Genomic DNA, 22,084 nt, shown 5'->3' on the forward strand with positions numbered 1-22,084 from the left:
CTGAGCTAGCTGTCAGCATAGAACCTGATGCGGGGCTCGAACCCACGAATGTGAGATCTGACCTGAGCCAAAGTCGGAGGCTTAACCGACTGAGCCACCGAGGCACTCCCATGAGACTGTATCTTTACTCTATGTCTTGGAATTTGGGGCCTTAACTTGCCTGTTGCCTTTGGTATCATCCTTGATTAGGTAAACTAGTAAGGCCAGCCTCTTTAGAAAATTGGCCTGAACTTCTTTTGCAAAAGACAAAAGTTATATCCTTGAGCCTCAAACCTATGTTCCTGCATGTGTAATAAATAATAAAATCGCAGACATTTGTTGTAAGGATCTTTGCATATTACTTTATTTTTTTAATAGTTAACATTTAATCATAGAACATTTTATTTAGAAAATAAAGGCTTTAAAGATTCTATGAAATTCACTTTCCATAAGATTTTAGGTAGTGTTTATAGGAAAAACGTTTAGTCATCAGATGTTGGATAAATGATGTGTTCAATAAATAGCTCTTTTTCCTGAAGAACCTCTCAGAACTTTTAACATGTAATGTGCATTGAACATCTTTAAGAAGATGATAATTAGTTATTTCCCCTTTCTGTTTGCCCATGGGACTCTTTCTTGGTAGAGGCACTTTAGTTATGCAATAGAGAAAGGAACAATTAATTAAGCCTTTCTACCTATCTCCTTTTTTAGTCCTCTCAGGAAGAAATAATCTAATTGTCTGACTGGACCATGTTCATTAGCAGGACAGAGTCTATATCTCCTGAAAGTCACACAGTCATGCATAGCCTAAGTATTTTTTTTAATTCCCTCCTTTTTTTTGTAACTTTATGTATTTTTTTTGGAATATAACACTATTTTTTTAACATATGCAATTATTTTCCATCATTTACAATACAGTAGTTATATAATGATTGCCACTTCAGATAGCTGTGAAATTAGGTGATTAGTTGTTACTTAACCTTCTAATTTCTGTATAAGTCTAATTACATGAAATAGAAGTTGGGGTTCTGATTTTTTACTTTGCTTATCCATTTGGAGTGTCATTGTAACTGCATATTACTTTAAAGTTTCTATTGCAACTCTTCACTCTTTGTTTTTCTTTCTGGGTTTCATGGGCCACGATGGATCTTGTGGCCTTATTAACAATTCAGCAATGTCACAGTGGATCCAGATACTATATGTTATGGGTTAAATTATATTCCCTCTCAAATTTATATGTTGAAATCTTAAATCCCATTATTTCAGACTGTGACTTTATTTGGAAATAGGATTGTTGCAGATGCAACTAATTAAAATGAGGTCATACTGGAGTATCGTGGACCCCTAATTCAATTTAACCAGTGTTCTTATAAAAAGGGGAAATCTGGACATAGAAACATGCACACAGAGAGAATGATACATGAATATTGGAGCATTGTTAACATAAATCAAGCAACGACCAGAAGCTAGGACATAGGTACAGGAGAGATCCTTTCCTGGTGCTTTCAGAAGGGACATGGCCCTGCTGACAACCTGTTCTAGATTCCAGATTCTAGAACTGTAAAATCAATTTCTTTTAACCTCCTCAGCTTGTAGTACTTTGTTATGGTAGAACTAACAAACTTATGTGCTCTCTTCAAGGTGCCTGGATTAAATTCTTCCTTGTATTATTACTCTTTTATACCCTTCTCTAGAACATTGCTGTTCAAAGAATTTTTGGTCATGATACATGATGGAAATGTTCTTTTTTCTGTCCAAACATTAGACATTAGCTGAATGTGACTATTAAACATTGAAATTGTAGCTACTTCACCTGAGGAACTATTTTTTTAATTTTAATTAATTTACATTGACATTAAGTAGCTAGATGTGGCTGGCAGCTACCATATAGAACATTGCAGCTCCGGAACTAGCCCTAGTGTAGTAGGAGTGTCTACTTCTGAGTCTAGTCTTACCTAGTTTGTGTTTGGCCTTCTGTGGTCTGATATATCAGAGGATAGAACAAGTCATAAATGCCAAAACTTGTCACTTAGGCCAATAAATCCTGTTGATAAGCTTTCTCTCAGTGGCTGGAGTTCAACCAAATTGAAGGAAACAATCAGAAAAGAGAAGGTTGCTGGATTCTAGTCCATGTCCCATTTTCATTCACTAGTCACTTTCTGTTTAGCTTGTTATGAAATATTCCCATTGTGCTACTGGGTTTTAATATGAATCATGTTATGAATTAAGAACTAGGAAATAATTGCTGATTAATTTCAACCAGGTCACAGATTATTTACTAGCTTACAAACCTTATTTAACATTGACTTGGTGCCCAGAAAATATAAGGTTATAAGTCACATTTCCAATTGTGTATGACTTTTATGACTTAGTCAAGCCACATGAAGACATTCACTCTTCCTTTATATTTTTATTTTTTTATATTTCTTGTTACTGGGAAATTAGTTGCTCTTATTTTCCTATAGATTTTTTGATGAAATTTTCTCCAACATTTTCACTGGTTGCGATATTTATTTCTACTATTTGAGGAACTTGCTCTATTAATTTTTTTTCATAAGAGCAAATATGCATGCATTTTCTTAATTAGTCTGGGAATTTGTGCAACTCTATTATAATTTCAAAGAAAACCAATGTTTTAACCTTTGGGGAATTTACCAAAAAGCTTTAAGGAAAATTGTTTCTTGACACCTTGATCTGTTTTTTGTTTGTAATTTGTTTTTATTTCCTTTTTACATGTGTCATAATTTTGAAAATTTTTTTTTATTTGAAAGATCCCAAAGGGTATTTGACTTCTCTATGAGAGAAGTGTTTAATAAATACTTTGTTTAGAAAGTATGCCACTGAAAAAGTAATTTGATGTTTATTTTTTACTTTATTTAAAAAAATGTTTAATGTTTATTTTTGAGAGAGAAAGAGAGAGAGAGAGAGAGAGAGAGAGAGAGAGAGAGAGAGAGCGAGCAGGGGAAGGGCCGAGAGAAGGAGACACAGAATCCCAATCAGGCTTTGAGCTGTTAGCACAGAGTGTGACTTGGGCTAGAACTCACGAACCGTGAGATCATGACCTGAGCTGAGGTCGGATGCTTAACCGACTGAGTCACCTAGGTGCTCCTTTGAAAAAGTAATTTGAAATGGGTGAGCAATGTCAATGTACTTTTTATCTGTTAAAAATGACAGAACTAAAGTGAAAAATGATGATAACACACAATGCTGATGAGGATGCAGAGAAACTCGACCATTTATATATTGCTGATTGGAAAGTAAAACTGCATAGCTACCTTAGAAAATAGTTCGGTAATTCCTTTCAAAACTAAAAATGAACTTATTGTACGACCCATCAATTGCACTCTTGGGCATTTATCCTATAGGATTGAAGACTTATTTTCACACAGGAATTTATAAATAAGTATTTACAATAGCTTTATTTGTGATAGATACAAATTGGAAAGTACTTTTAAACAAACTGTGGTACATCTATACCACAGAATGCAACTCAGCAATAAAAAGGAACAAATTATTGATATGTGAAATAACTTAGATGACCTCAAGGAAATTAAACTGATAGAAAAAGCCAATGTCAAGAAGATATACTGCACAATTCTATTTGTGTCATATGTATAAAATAACATAATTATAAAGATGAAAAACAGATTAGTGGTTGCCAGGGGTTAGGAGTGGAAGGAGGCAATGGGTATGGCTATAAAGGATAACACCACAGTCTTGTTGCAATGGTATAGTTGAATCTGTTGATGCTTATGTGGTTATACAAGGCTACACATGTAATAAACACACAGGACTATACACACATATATACACACAAGTTCATGCATAATTATTGAAATCTGAATAAGCTTTATGGATTGTAGCAATACCAATTTCTTAGTTCTGATTCACACTATCCAAAGTAAGTGTGCATGGGAGTTTGCATACATTTCTTTTCAACCTTCTTTGGATTTATAATTATTTTTAAATGAGAAGGTCTGAAGCCATTTTCTGGTAAAATATTTTCTTTTCTTTCCCATAATGCTTATGCAAATTTCCTTGGCCCCACCTAACACATATGATTTTTTTCTAATATTTAGAACCTTATTGTTTTGTTTTTCACATTTAGTTCTATGATCTATCTGGATTCAGAGAGGTTTTTTCCAGCATTATTGAGGCATCATTAACAAACTCATAGGAATGGAGAATAGAATGGGCTGTAAGATGAGGGATATGGGGACAGATTGGTAAAAGAATACAATCTTTCAGTTATATAATGTAAATTTTTGATGACTTAATGTATAGCATGGTGACTATAGTTAATAATACTGTATTACATATTTGAAACTTACTAAGAGATAGACCTTATACATTTCCATTAAAAAAAAGATAACAATATAAGGTGATACATATGTTAATTAACTTATGTATGGGAATCATTTCACAATGAATATGTATACCAAATCATCAAGTTGAACACAGTCTTCTTTTGATATGAAGAATAGAAAACAAATTCTATATTATCAGGCATATAAGATCTTATATTTATATTTAATTATTATGATAAGAATAATACATTTTATTATAAAAATAATTTCAGATAGTGTAGAAGAGTAGAGTAAGATTTTTACTTCCTCAGGTACTTAGTTCATTTCCCTGAGAAATCACACTATAAACAATTTTTATTTATTATTGAGTAGCTAGTTTGCATGGTTTTATAAATTTGTATATGGGCTGCTGAAGTGAGCACAACATGGTTTTATAAATTTGTACAAGCCATGGTAAACAGGGAAATTTATCTTTGCTTGGAAACAGAAAATTAATAGTAAACAAATTGATTAATAAATAAGAAAATTCCAGATTAAGAAAAAGATATAGAGAAAATAGGGCAATATGAAGAGTAATATGTAGGCCAGGAGAGAATCAGCATTAAATAGGATGGCCAAGGAGGGCCTCTTCCAGATGACATTTGACCAGGACCTGAATGATGAAAGGAGCTAACTAGATGAAGATTTAGGATAAGATCTGTTTCAGCCAAAGAGAACAGATAGTACAAAGGTTTGACATGGCATTCAATCTGGCATGTTCTAGGGACAGGAATAAGTTCACATGGCTAGAATACAGTGAAGGGTGCGTTTGTGACATGATGCTCAAAAAGGAGCCAATGACAAAACCATGTAGCTCCTTGTAGACATGATGAGCAATGTGAATTAATATAAGTGAAATGGAAAGCTACTAACGAATTTCAAACAGGAAGATGACATAATATGATTTTAACTATTAAAAGATCAATTGGTTACTGCATGAAGAATGGATAATAGTGGAATAAGAGAGGCAATTTAAGAGCTCAATAATAAAAGTGATGGTAGCTTGGACCAGAGAGGTAGTAGTCATAAAATTATTGTAATAGTCTAGGCAAGAAAGAATGAAGACTAGGTTTAGGACAGAAAGAGTAGTGACAGACAGGTAGAGTTTAGCTGGAGAGGGATAAAATAAGTAGAATCAATTGCACTTTTGACTAATTAGGTGTGAAATTGGGGTAAGAGAATGAAGAAGTTAGGATGACTATCAGGTGACTTGCTTGGGTAATTGAGTGGAAGAGATTACTAACCACTGTAAAAAAAAAAAGAAGAAGCAGAGCATGCTGGTATCTGAGAGGACTGATTAACAGGTTCCATTTTGGATACACTGGGTTTAAGGTAACTCAGGACAAGCAGATGGAGTTGGATGGTAGGCAGTTGCATCTGAAGTTCAGGAAAAGACAAAGATTGGAAATACCAATTTAAAAATATTAGCATATTAATGTAAAAGCATAACTGTGGGTCTAAGAAAAGGCCAACTGGCCTTAATATTGTGTCATGTATACATTGGAGATGAATGGTGTTGGATAAGTGATACTTAAATTTGACCTCACAACTACTGGTGATATATGCACACTTACCTGTACATTGTATTCTCATTCAGGTCTTTTAAAATGTCCATGGACTTGAGACTAGCAACCATTAGTGACCAAAATGCCAATAAAATTCTGAACTTTTTTAGGAAAGTAATGAGGACAAAGAGAAAACATTTTTTCCTCAGGAAAAACTATGCTGCATGGACAACTGGAATATTGTATGTAGACTAAATGATGACATCTTTAGGATACTGGGAAATGAAAGAATTCTAAAGAAAGTCTTATTCTAAAAATATATGTTGATTATTGTTGGAAGACAAGAAAAATTAGGACCAGAGATCAATGGGTCGAGATTAAGATCCAAATCTTTTTTTTTTCAAAAAAATATGTAAATCAGGGTGACTGGGTGGCTCAGTTCATTGAGTGTTTAATTTCAGCTCTGTTCATGATCTCATGGTTCATGAGTTCCAACCCCACATCAAGCTCTGTGCTGACAGCCTGCTTTGGATTCTGCTTTGGATTCCGTGTCTCCTTCTCTCACTGCCCTTCCCCCACTCATGTTCTATATCTCTCAAGATAAATAATAAAAATGCTTTAAAATTAATATATGTAAATAATATAAAACTGCTGGATAAAAAGGATGGAAAATATAGCTTAGAAGTTCAGGCTAAAATAACTAGATTCCTTCCAGTTTGGGACAACCAAAACTAAGAGGAAATGGCTAAAATTGTGAAATAATATTGGATTTGATAGGATAGGATCATTTACTGGACTGTGGGGCATAAACTACTACACAAGGAAATATTGTGAATAAAGGAAGGTATAACTAGTCAAACTTCTTTTACTGCTGTTCTCATATCCCTTTTTCTACTGCATGTCTTGTCTTTCTGGTTCCTGATATTCAACCTCTCTCATGCAACATGGATCTTGACATTCCCCAGAGTCATTTCCTGTTTTGGGCTTTACTATTTGACCTAAGATTTTAGTCTCAGAATAGGGACCAAAGATCTTCCTGGTTTGCCTAGATTGATTCTTCAGAACCTCTGGATTCTTCATTATCCCCAAATTCTATCCTCAATAAGAGAGATCAAATATTTAGTTTCAAAATTCTAAGGTACAAGACTAAAGAGTGCTACGTGAAACCAATAAAAGATCAACTTAGGTCAGTTTAAAGACCTTGTGTTAGCACATTTTCTTTGTACACAGTCATAATATAGAAAGCAATTTTTGTACATTACCTTGGAGACACTAAGATACTAAGTGACTTCATGTAGCTCTACCTAATAGCTGTGCATAAATAATCACAAGGAATAAAAGTAAAAGAAAAAAATTAAGATGAATAATTCTAGAAGAATTGCTATGTTCCAGTCACTATTCAAATAATATTCATATACATCATCTAATTTAGTGTCAGCAAATACATAAAAAACATTACTACTCTTTATTAATGAGGAAGCTGAGCATCAAAAGTTAAGTGGCTAGCCTCAGGTTTACAGCAAGTAATTATTTTTTTTCATTTTTTATGTTTTTTATTTATTTTGAGAGACAGAGAGAGGCAGCTCGAGCAGGGGAGGGTCAGAGAGAGAGGGAGATATAGAATCCGAAGCAGGCTTCAGGCTCTGAGCTGTCAGCACAGAGCCGGACGCAGGGGCTTGAACCCACGAACCATGAGATCATGACCTGAGCTGAAGCCAGACGCTCAACCGACTGAGCCACCCAGGCACCCCTACAGCAAGTAATTCTTAATTGATGCAGGAAATGGAAGATCTGGAAAGATCTAGAACAGAGTGGAGTTGGATGAATGATGTAAAGAAGGGAGGGCCAACACATAACCTAAATATAACCGTTTGAGGAGATACAGACACTAGTGCTCAGATGTTCTCCATCTTTATTGATGTCAGAAAAGGGAAATTAGCTAAGATTTAATATAGGATACTGGGGTCCAACAGAAGGCTGGATTTGCTGGCAGATCGTCCTGCAAGACGCTGGAATGAGTAACTAAGAGATGTTGTGAGCTCTTTATGTTCTCTCAAAGGAGTTACTTTAAATAACTTTTAAAAATGTTTTCTTTATGAAAGAGACAAAGAGAGAGAGAGAGAGAGAGAGAGAGAGAGCGTGAGTGGGGGGAAAGGCCTTTTGAGGTGGGGGCAGAGGATGAAGCTGCCTCTGCACTGACATCAGGGAGCTGGACCCAGGGCTCGAACTCACAAACCGTGAAATCAGGACCTGAGCTGAAGTCAGATGCTCAACTGACTGAGTCACCTAGGTGCCCCATCAAAGGAGTTACTTTAGATGTTTATCTTTTTTTCAGGACAAGAGAAGATATTTTATACATGTGATTATATGAAATAAATGGATATTTATTCAGCAAATATTAATTTTTAAAATTTTTTAATGTTTTATTTATTTTTGATACAGAGAGAGACAGAGCATGAGAGGGGGAGGGGCAGAGAGAGAAGGAGACACAGAACCGGAAGCAGGCTCCAGGCTCTGAGCTAGCTGTCAGCACAGAGCCCGATGCAGGGCTCCATCCCAGGAATGTGAGATCTGACCTGAGCCGAAATCAGAGGCTTAACCAACTGAGCCACCCAGGCGCCCCTCAGCAAATATTAATTTTTTAAAAAATGATATGCTAGCTGCTATGCGCAGTAGGTCTGGGGATAGATTGTTGAACATGAAAGTTTGGGCCCCAGTCCTCCAGACAATTCAATAAGCAGTAATAATGAAGGGCGCAGGGAAACAAGTCGGGTGCCAAGGGAGTATCTGATCTAAGCTACCTTTAATCAGGGTATGCTTCCAAAAGAAAAGTTCTGTCTAAACTGAGACCTGAAGGATGAATATCATCCACGAAGAGAAGAGCAAAAATATTTCAGAATTAAAACCAAGTGCAACATGGGAATTGTGTGGTTTCTCACAAACCCTTCAAAAGGTGACATTTCATAAATTAATTAATTGTTTAGGTCCCTCATGCTGTCATAATGTTCCTGAAATCACTGCTTCCTTTATGGGTTTTGGGTAAGCCAGTGACCCACTCTAGGTTTCTCATGTGATGAGTGAGGATCCAGGGAGTGTCTCTCCAGTGTGCAATGTGGAGCTGAGGTAAACCCACAGGAGCGAGTGATGAAATGGGCAACACAGGGTGTGGACTCAGATGGCCGGGGTACAAGGACTGGCTGTGCCAGATACTAACTTGATGATCTGAGAAAAAAAATCCCTAAAACTCAACAGCCAAAGAACAGAGACATGAAGATGAGCAGAGATGGAATGCTGTTCCCTGGCATCAAAAATGAGGGATTTCATTCCAGCTAGGAGGAAAATCTATTCCTCTACATTGTTTTCAAACTTTATTGGCATCCCACTCCCCTGGGCTTTTTAAAACAGATTGTTGAGCCCCATCCCCAGAGGTGCCGATTCAGAAGGTCTAGGGCGGTAATTCTGGAGCATTACCATTTCTACCAAGTTCCCTGGTGTGTTGATGCTGCTGGTGCAGGGATTGCACCTTACGAACTGCCATTGTAGAAAATGTTGCCCATTAACCAATTTTGAGCCTGTTGCTTACTAAACCAGCGAATCCAACTATTTCTTCAGTTCCCATGAACTCTTCCTCTCAGATAACTTCAACTACCAACAGAAAATGTTGCAGTGTGAAGATACAAGCAAGCAGATTTTTAACCATTTTTAAATGCCAATCTCTATTTTAAGAAGCTGTTTTGGCTGAGGTCTTTCATTTTGTCATTTTTAAAGTAAACAAAGTAATTGAATACGTCACCAGAAACTCCAAAGGAGTTAAAACCACTACTAAGTACAAGTGTTTATTTTCATTAAGAGCAAAAAAGTCACTTAGGATTATTTTCTTGAGAATTTAAATGCCAACCTTTAAATGCAGCAGTATTTGAAAGGGTATTTTATTTCCACCTTGGCTGCCTTTTAATGTCATCTGACAATTTCTACTTTCCACAAGGTGAGAATTCACAAGCTTACATTTCCTCACTCAGTTACTTCTTGTTTCTTGCACTTGTTTTTTCTTCCATCCTGGAAGAATGACTCCCCAAAAGAATTACTTTTCAGACTACACCATTAAAAATTCCTGGCATAAAAATCAAAACCCTAGGCATAAATAATCAATAGCTAATTCTCCATTCAAAACAACTATATTCTCAACATCAGTGCAACCTATGTTTATGCAATGCAGCATTAGGATAACATCAATGAATTTAGGAGAGGATTCGGTTTGAGACCACTCCTAGTAGCTTCAAGTTGACCTGCATCCTTTTAAAATTTGGAAGACATGACTGATGACTACATGTCAGAAAGAGGATCAGTTGAGAGATAAAGACATAACTTGACATGTACTATGCAGAAAAATGATACCTCATTGTGCTCGGGAGAGCTGGAAGCATTTTTACAGGCCATGCAGGCAGAGTTGGAACTCGAACTCAGGGCCCCAGGCTCCTAACCATACTGTCTTCTGAGTTTCTCAAGTGTCTTTCAATAGTTCTTTCAATGTCTTTTGCTTTGCTTAACACCATATTCCAGGACTTTCTTCATTTTCCTGCCTTGCCCCACCCAATAATGTGATTACCTTTAATAATTGCTTCAAAACTTCAAAAGTGTCCAACCCTTTTTATAAGGAACTCACAAAATTTAATAGCTTTCAAGACCTAGTAAAATTAATCTTTATTGGCCTATAAGCCTAACATGGATCTCCCTAAGTAGAGCTTTCCTAAACTGTGCCTGTCAGCAAATAAGTCTCTTACTTTGGATCGTATCTGACTTGAATCTGGAACTATCTACTTTCCCATTCTTCCATTCTCAGTGTTTAATGGCCACAAGGGTTTCTAGACTTTTCTTTTCTTGTCCCTCCAGGAGATGAGCGTGTGCTTCAATGGCAAACTTTAACTGCTGCTCAAAGTAACTGGAGTCCTGAGAAACTCTTCATCATGGACAAGGAGGAAGATGAAGAAAACATTCCCAGGATTAAGACCTCAGCCTAGAGCGGAAGGACTAGTTAATATTATAGCAGAGTAAAGACTATTTTCTCTTTTTTTAATGTTTATTTCTTTTTGAGCAAGAGAGAGAGAGATAAAGACAGAGCATGAGCAGGAGAGGGTCAGAGAGAAAGGGAGACACAGAATGGAAGCAGGTTCCAGGCTCCAAGCTGTCAGTGCAGAGCCTGACATGGGGATCAAGCTCCTGAACCCGTGAGAACATGACACTTAACAGACTGAGCCTCCCAGGTGCCCCAGAACTATTTTTGGTATGACTTAGTTAACTACTGAAGAAGGAAGCAAGTTTGGAGAGGAGCGTAGCAATTCATTACTGCTTATTTGATCTGAGGCCTATAACAACTTCTGTAGTCATGGTGGACCACATCCCCTTTTAATAGAAATTTTTCACTACTGAGCTTCTTCTTCACTATATTCACCGTGAGGTACACAACATGGAGACATTTTTCTGATGGAATCAAATATTGTATTTACTGGTCACTTAAGTCCACCATATGCACTCACACAAAGTGGGATTCTAATCAATAAATATATTTTTAGTGTAGTTGACACACAATGTTATGTTAGTTTCAAGTGTATAGCATTAGTGATTCAACAAGTCTATCCTTCATGCTGTGGTCACCACCAGTTACTATGTATCCCAACACATTACTATAAAATATCATTGACTACATTCCTTATGCTGTGTCTTTTATTCCTGTGACTTATTTATTCCATAACTAGAAGCCTGTATTCCCTTACCTCTAATCAATAAATCTTGATAATGCAATTTATATTCATATAATTAGATTATCTTGCAGCCTTAGGTATCTTTCGTGTTTATTTATTTATTTGTCTTTTAGTAATATGTACACCCCATGTGGGATTTGAACTCACAACCCCAAGATCAAAAGTCGCATGCTCTTCTGACTGAGTCAGAGAGGTGCCCTACCTTATCTTAATAACAACTTAAAATCAGTAGTGAATCAGTATCAAATAAAAACTTACAACCTTATTTATGCAAAAATCTTTTATATGTATAACTATGAAGAGTTTAAAAACTTTATCCTGCATATGCTTCCCTAATTGATGTTCATCACGATCTAATATATGAGAAGAGATTATTACTCTCATTTTAAATATAAGAAAGTTTTAATGAGTTACCCAAGCTCACACATCTAGTTCATAACAGGTAAAGACTTAAAAACATGTGTCTTTTTTCAGCTTTTATGCTTACAATATGTACAAAAGCATTAGAAGCATGAGGCTGAAATGGCTTTATTCTCCTGGTTTCCATAACAATATTATCTTTTTTTTTCTTCTTTTTAATTTGGTATTATTGTCTTTGTATCTTTGCCACTTCATCATCTTGTGCTCAACTACTAAATATTGGAATTCCTCAGAGTTCACTCTTACCCCATCTTCCCACCTCCTCTCACACTGTGTAAATTACTTCATCCATTCACGTGGATTTAAAATTCTATCTTTATGCCAGCAATTCATGAAAATTTTATTTTTACAATATTCCTTTGAGTGAAGATGCAACTACCATTCTTAGATCTCTACATGGCAGTGCAAGTTTAATGGGTCAAATATTAATTTCTAAGCTCTTATTTTCTATCCATTTTCCACCTCTTCACAGAAACTTGTTTCTCAGCCAGGACACCATATAACCAGAAGCTCAAGTTTCAAACCAGGACACTTTCTGTGACACCTTCACCTTTTTCACTTTCTACATCCACTCAATAAGTAAGTCCTCTTGATGTATCTATCACCCCAACAAGACTCAGTTCTGTTCACTTCCCAACATTCTCACCATTAATATAGTCTAAATCAATAGTAGCGGCTCTTTTCAATTTCTCCTTTGAGTATAATTAAAAAAATGCAAGAGAATGGTCTTTTTATTTTTTATTTTTTAAATAATAGTTTATTGTCAAATTGGTTTCCATATAACACCCAGTGCTTCTCCCCACAAGTGCCCCCCACCATGACCATCACCGCCTCCCTCCCTCCCCCTCCCCCTTCAGCCTTCAGTTCATTTTCAGTATTCAATAGTCTCTCATGATTTGCGTCCCTCTCTCTCCTCAACTCTGTTTCCCTGTTCCCCTCCCCCTGGTCCTCCATTAGGTTTCTCCTGTTAGACCTATGAGTGCAAACATATGGTATCTGTCCTTCTCTGCCTGACTTATTTCACTTAGCATGACACCCTCGAGGTCTATCCACTTTGCTACAAATGGCCATATTTCATTCCTACTCATTGCCATGTAGTACTCCATTGTGTATATATACCATATCTTCTTGATCCACTCATCAGGTGATGGACATTTAGGCTCTTTCCATGATTTGGCTATTGTAGAAAGTGCTGCTATGAACATTGGGGTACATGTGCTCCTATGCATCAGCACTTCTGTATCCCTTGGGTAGATCCCCAGCAGTGCTATTGCTGGGTCATGGAGGAGTTCTATGGATAGTTTTTTGGGGAACCTCCACACTTTTCCAGAGCTGCTGCACCAGTTTACATTCCCACCAACAGTGTAGGAGGGTGCCTGTCTCTCCACACCCTCGCCAGCATCTATAGTCCCTTGATTTGTTCATTTTAGCCACTCTGACTGGCGTGAGGTGGTATCTCAGTGTGGTTTTGATTTGTGTTTCCCTGATAATGAGTGATGCTGAGCATCATTTCATGTGCCTGTTGGCCATCTGGATGTCCTCTTTGGAGAATTGTCTATTCATGTCTTCTGCCGAGAATGGTCTTAAACATGAAAATTAGAACATGTCACTTAAACTCTGCTTATAATCTTTCGATGACATCCTTTTAGCTTCTAGAAGACAAATTATTGACATGACTTATGAGGTCCTTACTAGCTATCATCCAAACCTTATCTCATGGCTTTTCCCTCCCACCCTCACTATACTTCTGCACATTGGCCTTCCCTCAGTTGCTCTAATGTGTCAGCCTCTGTAACTCCTCAGAGCTCCCTTACTGTATTGTCCTGTTAGTCACATCTTATGCTTTGGGTTACAGATTAAGTGTCATTTATGCATAATGGCTGACTCTCCTGATTTAAATTAAGTCCATCTTTTATACACTTTCAAGCATCCTATTATTTTCTTTGCTCATGCTTATCACAGTTTTAAATTATTTAGTTCTTAATGTAATGATCTGTTTATTATTTTTTTAAATTTCTTAGTAGACTATTCATGGGAGCAGGGGACAAATCTAATCTTCTCTCCTTTGCACAGTAACCTGGCATAGTCCCTGGTGGAATATGTATTGATATTATTTATAATTGAATGAATAAGTGAACAGGGTTTTATAACGTATTGTATACAGAGTTGGAAGTCAAAACCCTTAGTATCTAGTTCTTATTCTGAAGCCAACAGGCCCTGTGATCTATCTTTCTCTCTGGGTCTGTGGTTTCCTCATGTGCATAAAGAAGAGGTAAGAGTCCTTGTTTTCTAAATTTCATTTCATCTTTAAATTCCCTAGATCTGTTGCACAGGTAAAAATATGTCTCACAACCATGGTTGGGATCTCAGAACACATTGAATAAGTCTCCAAGAGAAGGGGAAATGTATTTATTTGTACCATCATGACATTTATGCCAGTTGTGTTGCTATTTTTGTATATTTGGAAGCAAATTTAGGATTGTATCTTCTGACTCTGTCTTTCTCTTTTGCAAGAAATTTTAATAAGATAAAGTTCACATTTGTTAATCATAAACTGGATGTGTGTGTGTGTGTGTGTGTGTGTGTGTGTGTGTGTGTGTGTGTGAGAGGGTGTGAGGGTGTGATCTCATCTAGGTCTCCACTTCGAAGGGCACCTTGCCCCAATAAGATAAATTTCATTCAGAGATTTGAACTTATCATCAATCTAGTCTATGTCTTCCATTCTTTGCATACAAAATCATAGGCCATCAAGTTAATTTAGATAATAAAAATTATAAAATAATCCAAATGCTTATTTTATAAGCCATTAGTGATCCCAGGAAGGAGGAATCTGTCATGTTGATTTTTATTAGACTCTGTCTGGAAGATGATACAATGAAACAGACATCCTTATCTTTATAAGTACGTATTCAAACAAGTCAACACCACTCAGAAGACCAAACACTCCTTCCAAATTACCAGTGTTTATCTTCCACTTTCTTTCCATTCCTACATATGGTATCTTCTGACTCAAGTCTTGCTTTTTTAAATTATTATAGATCACAGATGTTGGGCTAGTAGGTTTATAAACTAGCCCTTCTTCTGGCTTTAAAATTGGTTCCAAATTTATAGGACATTTTTGGAATCATGCATGAATTCAAACATTTATTATTGTTGCTAACCTCAGAATTAAATGTCGCTTTTTCCTTAGAGCATGAGGAGGCATTTTTTTTCATTAGATGGTGGAGACTAACTGGCTCGTCTCCCCAAGAGGCTTGGGATCATTTATCCTAGAATTATCTGGTAGTTGAGAAAACTAACATAGACATTGAAAAAGCCAACCTTCCCACAGAAACAAAGAGTAATAAGCAGTGAATCGCATGCTTCTGGTTCTGCAACTTATCTCCAAGAGTTCAAGTTAGATACGTGATATTTTTCCTCTTTCCATTGTGCTTAAGACCTGGATCAGGGAGTAAGTGTCTTTTCCACTGTGTTGGAATAGGTTCAGATTAAGGCATGAAGAGTTAGCTTTTATAGACTGTGTGTGATTTCCATTTATTTTATTGTTTTGCTACATTTTCTTTTCTTCTTTTTTCTTTTTTTTAGGGAATTCTGTTTATTTATTTATTTTTTAACATATGCAATTATTTTCTATCATTTATACTACAGTAGTTATAATTACACTCCAAACAGAAAAGCAAAGTAAAAAATCAAAACCCCAACTTCCTTTTCTTTACAAAGTTATTTTTCTGTAGGCTAAAAAATATATTTTGAAGCTAGGTAGAACATGTACAAATATCGGTACTCCCACTCTCTGCTCTAAGCCTTAATGTTTTCATTCATGTAATGATAGTGCTGCCACCTTATCAGGGGGTTGTAAGATTAAAAGAGTGATGTTCTAGATGCCATGTCTTGGAATATGGGGCGCCTGGGTGGCTCAGTCAGTTAAGCGTCCAGCGTCGGCTCAGGTCATGATCTCACGTTTGTGAATTTGAGCCCTGCGTCAGGCTCTGTGCTGACAGCTAGTTCAGAGCCTGGAGCCTGTCTTCTGATTCTGTGTCTCCCTCTCTCTCTGACCCCCCACTGCTCACGCTGTCTCTCTCTCTCTCTCTCAAAAATAAATAAAACATTAAAAAAATGTAGATGCCATGTCTTGGAATATAATAAATGTTTACTAAATAGCATTGCTATCAATATATTATTATATATGGCTTCCAGAAAATCATGGCTCAATAATGTGTATGTAGAGTGAGGAGAAATTAGAGGTGTTTCAACAGCTGTTGGGTTATTCTTTGTTGAGAACCTAAGTTCTTTCACATCTGCTATGTCATCGCTTTCAACTACCTTACACATGTCCTTAGAATTAGTGAGATGTCTGCAGATGCACAACTAGTAAAGTTGTAGAGCCAGTAACTAACCAAAATTTCTCAGGTCCAGAGACTGAATGTGAATGAATGCCACTCAGTGCACCATGGCATGCTTTCATACAATTCACAGAGCCAAACCAAAGCCACGAGTTGTCTGATAAAATCTGCACAGACAATAAGTAATTAACATAAGTCTAACTTAAAAATTATGCAAAAAATAAATATATTACTGCAGATAAAAAGAAATTAAATAAGAAATAGATAATACATAAATTTCACACTTATTTTTCATAGTAAATTTAAATTTGCTATGTGCTAAGAGGCAGTTTGGTATAATACTTGTCAGTGTAGATTTGAAGCCCAATTGCTGAGTGAACATTCTGACACTTACCAGCTTGGCCAAGTTACTTAGGATCTCTGTGTTTCAGTCTCCTCACCTATAAAATAGAGCTAATAATAGTGCTTACTTGACAGGTGGTTTGGAAAACTAAACGAATTATGCTATCCTTGGACATTATTTAAGCAAGTTCTGGCCCATTGTAAGACCTCAATAAATGCTAACTGTGGGTGTTATTAGAATATTAGCAAAAAGCTTTGGATACACCAAAAAGGGAATAATTTTTCTTCTTAGAAAGATCAAAAAGGCTTTTTCTCTTCCTGAATGCTCTTCCTTCGCCCTTTCTCTACCTGCCCACTCACATTTGTCACTCAAAAGCCACTCAGATGTCATGTTTTTCTGCAAAACCGTCTTTTCTCCTTGTTTCTTTTCTTAATCAGAAGTAATCACTCTATTCTTTATGCTACTTTTGGATTCTGTTTCTCACCACCATCCATTGAACTGTTTTTATTTGCTTTACCTTTCATTCTCAGCTTGGTGAAAATGCTACTTTGCATTGGATATGGAAGAGTATCCTTTGAACACACTAGGAACTTAAAGTATAATAAAGGAAAAATACAAACAGAGGAAAAGTTAGAAAAAAATCACCTGGGGTCTTGCCCTACCAACTACTGGAGCATATTTTACTCTAAGCAATCAAACTAGAATGATGTTAAAGTAGACAGACAGATGAATCAAAACATAAAGAATATAAGAGAAAGAAATGATTTTTTTTCAGTAAGTGAAGTTAAGAAAACTCAATAACCATTTTGAAAAAAGAATTGGAAATCTCACATCACAACTTAAGTAAAATAAACCTCATTATGAACTGAAGATTGTAATGTTTTTATCAAAAAGTAAAATGCAAGTAAACATATTATTAAGAGTTTGTGAACAAAATTTTTATAGGTTTACAACAAAGGCAGAAACTGTAATTCAAATGACAATCAATAGAATAATAGGTATAATTTCCATATAGCAGAAATACTGTAAGAAAAGATGGAAAAACTATGTTAAAGATGTGAGGTAGAAAAATATTTTCAACGTACAATAAAATGAGCATTAATAACCTTATACAGTAAACTCTTTAAAATAAATTTAAAAAGACAAGCTCATGTACAAAATCAATAAATAACATAATTAGACAGTTTTTAAAACAATAAATATTAATCTCTAATAAATATATTTAATCAAATATATAAAATTTATCCATATTGAGATGTCAATTTAAAAAAAATTTAATTGAGTATCTTGTTTCTTAAAAAGGAGTGACTTCATCTTTGGCATGGCTGTTGCCAAATGCATCTTCCCATAAATTGTGAATGGAAATGTAAACTGATACACCTTTTTGGACAGTCATTTGATAATTGTTTATCTAAGAAAAATTTACAAAAATGTTCATTAATCTTGAGGCATCATCTCCACTTCTAGAACTCATACTAAGGAAATTATTAGATTTGTGTGAAAATATGAAAGTACAAGGACTATAGCTCAACATTCTATTTATTATTCTGTCATCCATAGCAACTTTAGAATAAATGCTACGTACCCATATATTTGTTGGTTATAAGCCATTAAAAGCCATTAAGGTCTGTATTTATTGGCATGTAGGTGAACACAAAGTGTTATAAATTACAAAAATTGCTATAAAAATATCTCATTTATTATGATCAAATATTAGTAAGAAATTTATATATATGTTGGGTAGAAGAAGGAAGTCTGTATGGAAGTGTGAAAAGGTACATAAAGATTATGTCTACAGGGTATTGTCATTTTTATCTTTTCTCTATGTGTATATAAGACTGTGTTGTCTAGGATAAATTTGCACTGCATTTATAATCGGAAAGTCATTATTATGAAGAAAGGACAATATTGCCCAATAACCAAATGGATTTACAAACACACACACACACATACACACACACACACACACACACACACACACACACACACACTCTTCTGTAGTTTCCAATGGCATTAACTAAATACTTGGAAATGGTCATTTAAACACCTGCCCCTCCCACCCCCCTGTGTAATTGGAAACACAGCTGCCCATGCTTGCACAAAAATAATTTTAGACTCCAGATTATGCTTTCCTATTTTTTTCTGCTTCTTAATTTTCCAGAGTGTAAAAAAAGAAACAAAACACCATGAATTATGTTCATGAGAAAATTACCAGGGGGAATAGACCATTTTTAAAATCTTCATTTTTGATAAATAACTTACATTGTGCTAGGACCTCAGTGTTCAAAACACCCATGATTTACAGTTTAGAATGCCAGATCTATTTCCCATGGAGTGCCAGATACATTTTCCAGATGTGTTGTTTATGAGGCTAGATTATTTATCACAGGTGTCAGGATTTTTTTTCCTCTTTAAAACTCTCTAATTAGCCCAAAAGGAAAAAGGAAATGTGTTTAATTCATTTGAGAAACAGGATATAGAAGCAACACAAACTGCTCAGTTTCAGGATAGATTTTCTAGAAGCTGCCAGTAGTTGACACCTAACATTAACACGTATCATATAAACAAGTAATAGTCGAGATCCAGCTGCTATTGCGACAACATCTTTACCTTTCTTTATACTGTTCATCAACTACTGCCTTTTTAATGTTTCCATCATGTGTCTTCTCTATTTTTCTGCTGAAAGACAACTTTGTTCTTTATTAGGAATTTTCTTTTGGATAATGATGCTGATTTTGTTACTGTGACTAATAATAATGAAAACCACTACCATTAAAACATTTTTTATATTTATTAAATACTTATTTTAGGAGAATCATGGCAACTCTATCATAATTGTTTCCATTTTAAAGATAAGGATACTTACTGATAAAAAAATGTCTAGGTAATAATTAGTGAAGATAGAAATCAAACCCAGGTTTGTCTCATCCTGATTTAACCATGGTGTGATCCTGTTGTCTTTGCCAATGCGTTCCAGAATGGAGAAAATATATTTATTTTAAGCAAAGATATAATGTAAATGTAAAATGCCTTTTTGTACTGCCCAGTATATTTTTGGTTTTAGAGTTCCATTTTCTTCCAGGTGTTTTTCAAAATGTCTCATGAATCCTTTATACCTACACACACCAGGAGTAGAGAAAAATGACACAAAAGGTGACAGGTACACCTAATACATAAAACACCAACCTTGAAACAAAATGGTGCCTGGATACTGTAGAGCTTCTGCTACAAGCTTCGTACTTTATACCTTAGGTCTTTCCTCAGGGTCTTTCTGAAGACTATTTGGCATACCATTCTCAACTGTGCTTGATTTTACCTCTGCTCCACAGTGTATTAGGAGAAGTTAACTACACACACACATACACACACACACTCTCTTAAGTATTCAATGTACATACACAAGATTTTGTTTAATTGAACATACATTGTATACTTGAATATGAATTAGTTAACTTTCTGCATATATGTAATATATGTTTCATGCTTCAGCAAAAGATTTTTATTTGAACTCTTTGGAGGGGTTTCAAGAGCCCCAGGAAGTCCCAGATATTTATGTAGAATTTTGTGTTATAAGTAGGTACATAAGGTTCTTTTCTTTGCAATGTTATTTCTAATACTCTTTGCCAGTGTTAGCTTCATTAGCATTGTTTATGCTTATCCTTCCTCAGGTTATGGCTCCACATAATTCAGCAATAAGAGAAAATACCTCTTGATCATTGTTTGCTCCTTTTTCTTAATACAGAAATTATGGGGGCATCAGGCTCATGATCCCACAGTTCATGGGTTCGAGCCCTGCGTCGGGCTCTGTGCTGACAGCTCAGAGCCTGGAGCCTACTTCAGATTCTCTGTCTCCCTCTCTCTCTGACCCTCCCCTGCTTGCACAGTCTCTCTCTGTCTCTCAAAAATAAAAACATATATATATTAACAAAAAGAAATTATGTTATGCTGTCTTCTTTTTCTCTTCTCTGCCCTTCTTTCTCTACTCCTTTCCTTTAACAGATAACAGTGAATTTATATCTGTAAAAGCTAACTATAAGAAATGAGACAGATCCTATGCATTCTGGAACTGTATTATTGTCAGAATATAATGTCAAAATATGTGCTTGATTTAAAAATTACATTGAAATAAGTATCTTTTCCTTTCACATGTCAAAGTGCTGTCTGTGGGCTGGGGACTGTGGCAGACAGACCTTCAGCTGGCCTCCGTGTTCACATCCTGTGTCGCTGAGACATAGGACTCGCTTCTAATAAATAAAATGTGCCAAAAGCAGTGAAATGGGATGAGATGATGATGATAATGTCTTTCCTGGTATTTGTGATTGTTACTGTAAGTGTGTGCATGTGTATCCACATGTATCCATCTGCCTACCTCATATGAGGGAGACTTTTTGACTTTTCCCCCTTCTTGGTTTGAAGGAGTAACTACCACCGGTGAAATGCCTGCAGAGAGGACCTGGTGGTGAGAAACTGCAACTCCAGGAGTTGAGTGCAGCCTTCATCCAATAGTTTGCAAAAAATGGGAACCTCAGACCTACAACCACAAAGAGTTGAATTCTGCCAACAACCTGAGGAAGCTTGGAAGAAGATATTTTCTCATTGATGCCTCTGGTGAGGCCCTAGCCTGGCAGATACCTTGACTGCAGCCTTGTGAGAACCTGACCAGAGCACCCAATGAAGCCATGCCTGGACTCCTGACCCATGGACCTGGAGATAATAAATGTGTGTTCTTTTAAGTTAACTACATTTATGGCTGTTTGTTACACAGCATTAGGAGCCTAATACAGGCCCTGAATGTCAGTTTGCAATTTACTTATTCATGCATGCAAATGATGGCTCACATAATTGTAGTGGCTAATCTGTTGGATAAAAGGGAGGTAACTTTACCAGAGTGATTTTCTCAGTCATTGGATGGAATTTACAATGCGGGTTTTTTTTTTTTTGTCAAGGAAAACTAGCTTGAATTTTTTAAACAGGAACAGCGATGCCTTTTTATGACTTGATTTATGAATTATTAATTTGCACTTCTTCCTTCCATCTTATGATATGGCCTCACAAATTTTTACATCTGTTTCTTAAGTGTTTTATAAGCTATACTACATGAGAAGTCTACTATTTGTACGTTTTGGGACAAACAGAAATACCTCTTTCTAGTTTTTAAATTTTGATTAAATAATCTCCATATGAAATTATATACAGGATAAATATATTTTCATATTCTATGGCTATGAAATGAAAAGAATTCCTTAATTTATAAATCAATTCATTCAGGTATATGATTTTTAACATTTAACTTTTTTATATTAAAAAATTATAGGAAGAAGTTATTTTCTGGGGAATGCTATTTGAACAGCTGTAATGATGCTAGGTTTCCCTTAGGACACTCACACTG

This window comes from Suricata suricatta, chromosome 11, assembly GCF_006229205.1.
Source record: "Suricata suricatta isolate VVHF042 chromosome 11, meerkat_22Aug2017_6uvM2_HiC, whole genome shotgun sequence".
In the NCBI taxonomy this organism is placed as follows: domain Eukaryota; kingdom Metazoa; phylum Chordata; class Mammalia; order Carnivora; family Herpestidae; genus Suricata; species Suricata suricatta.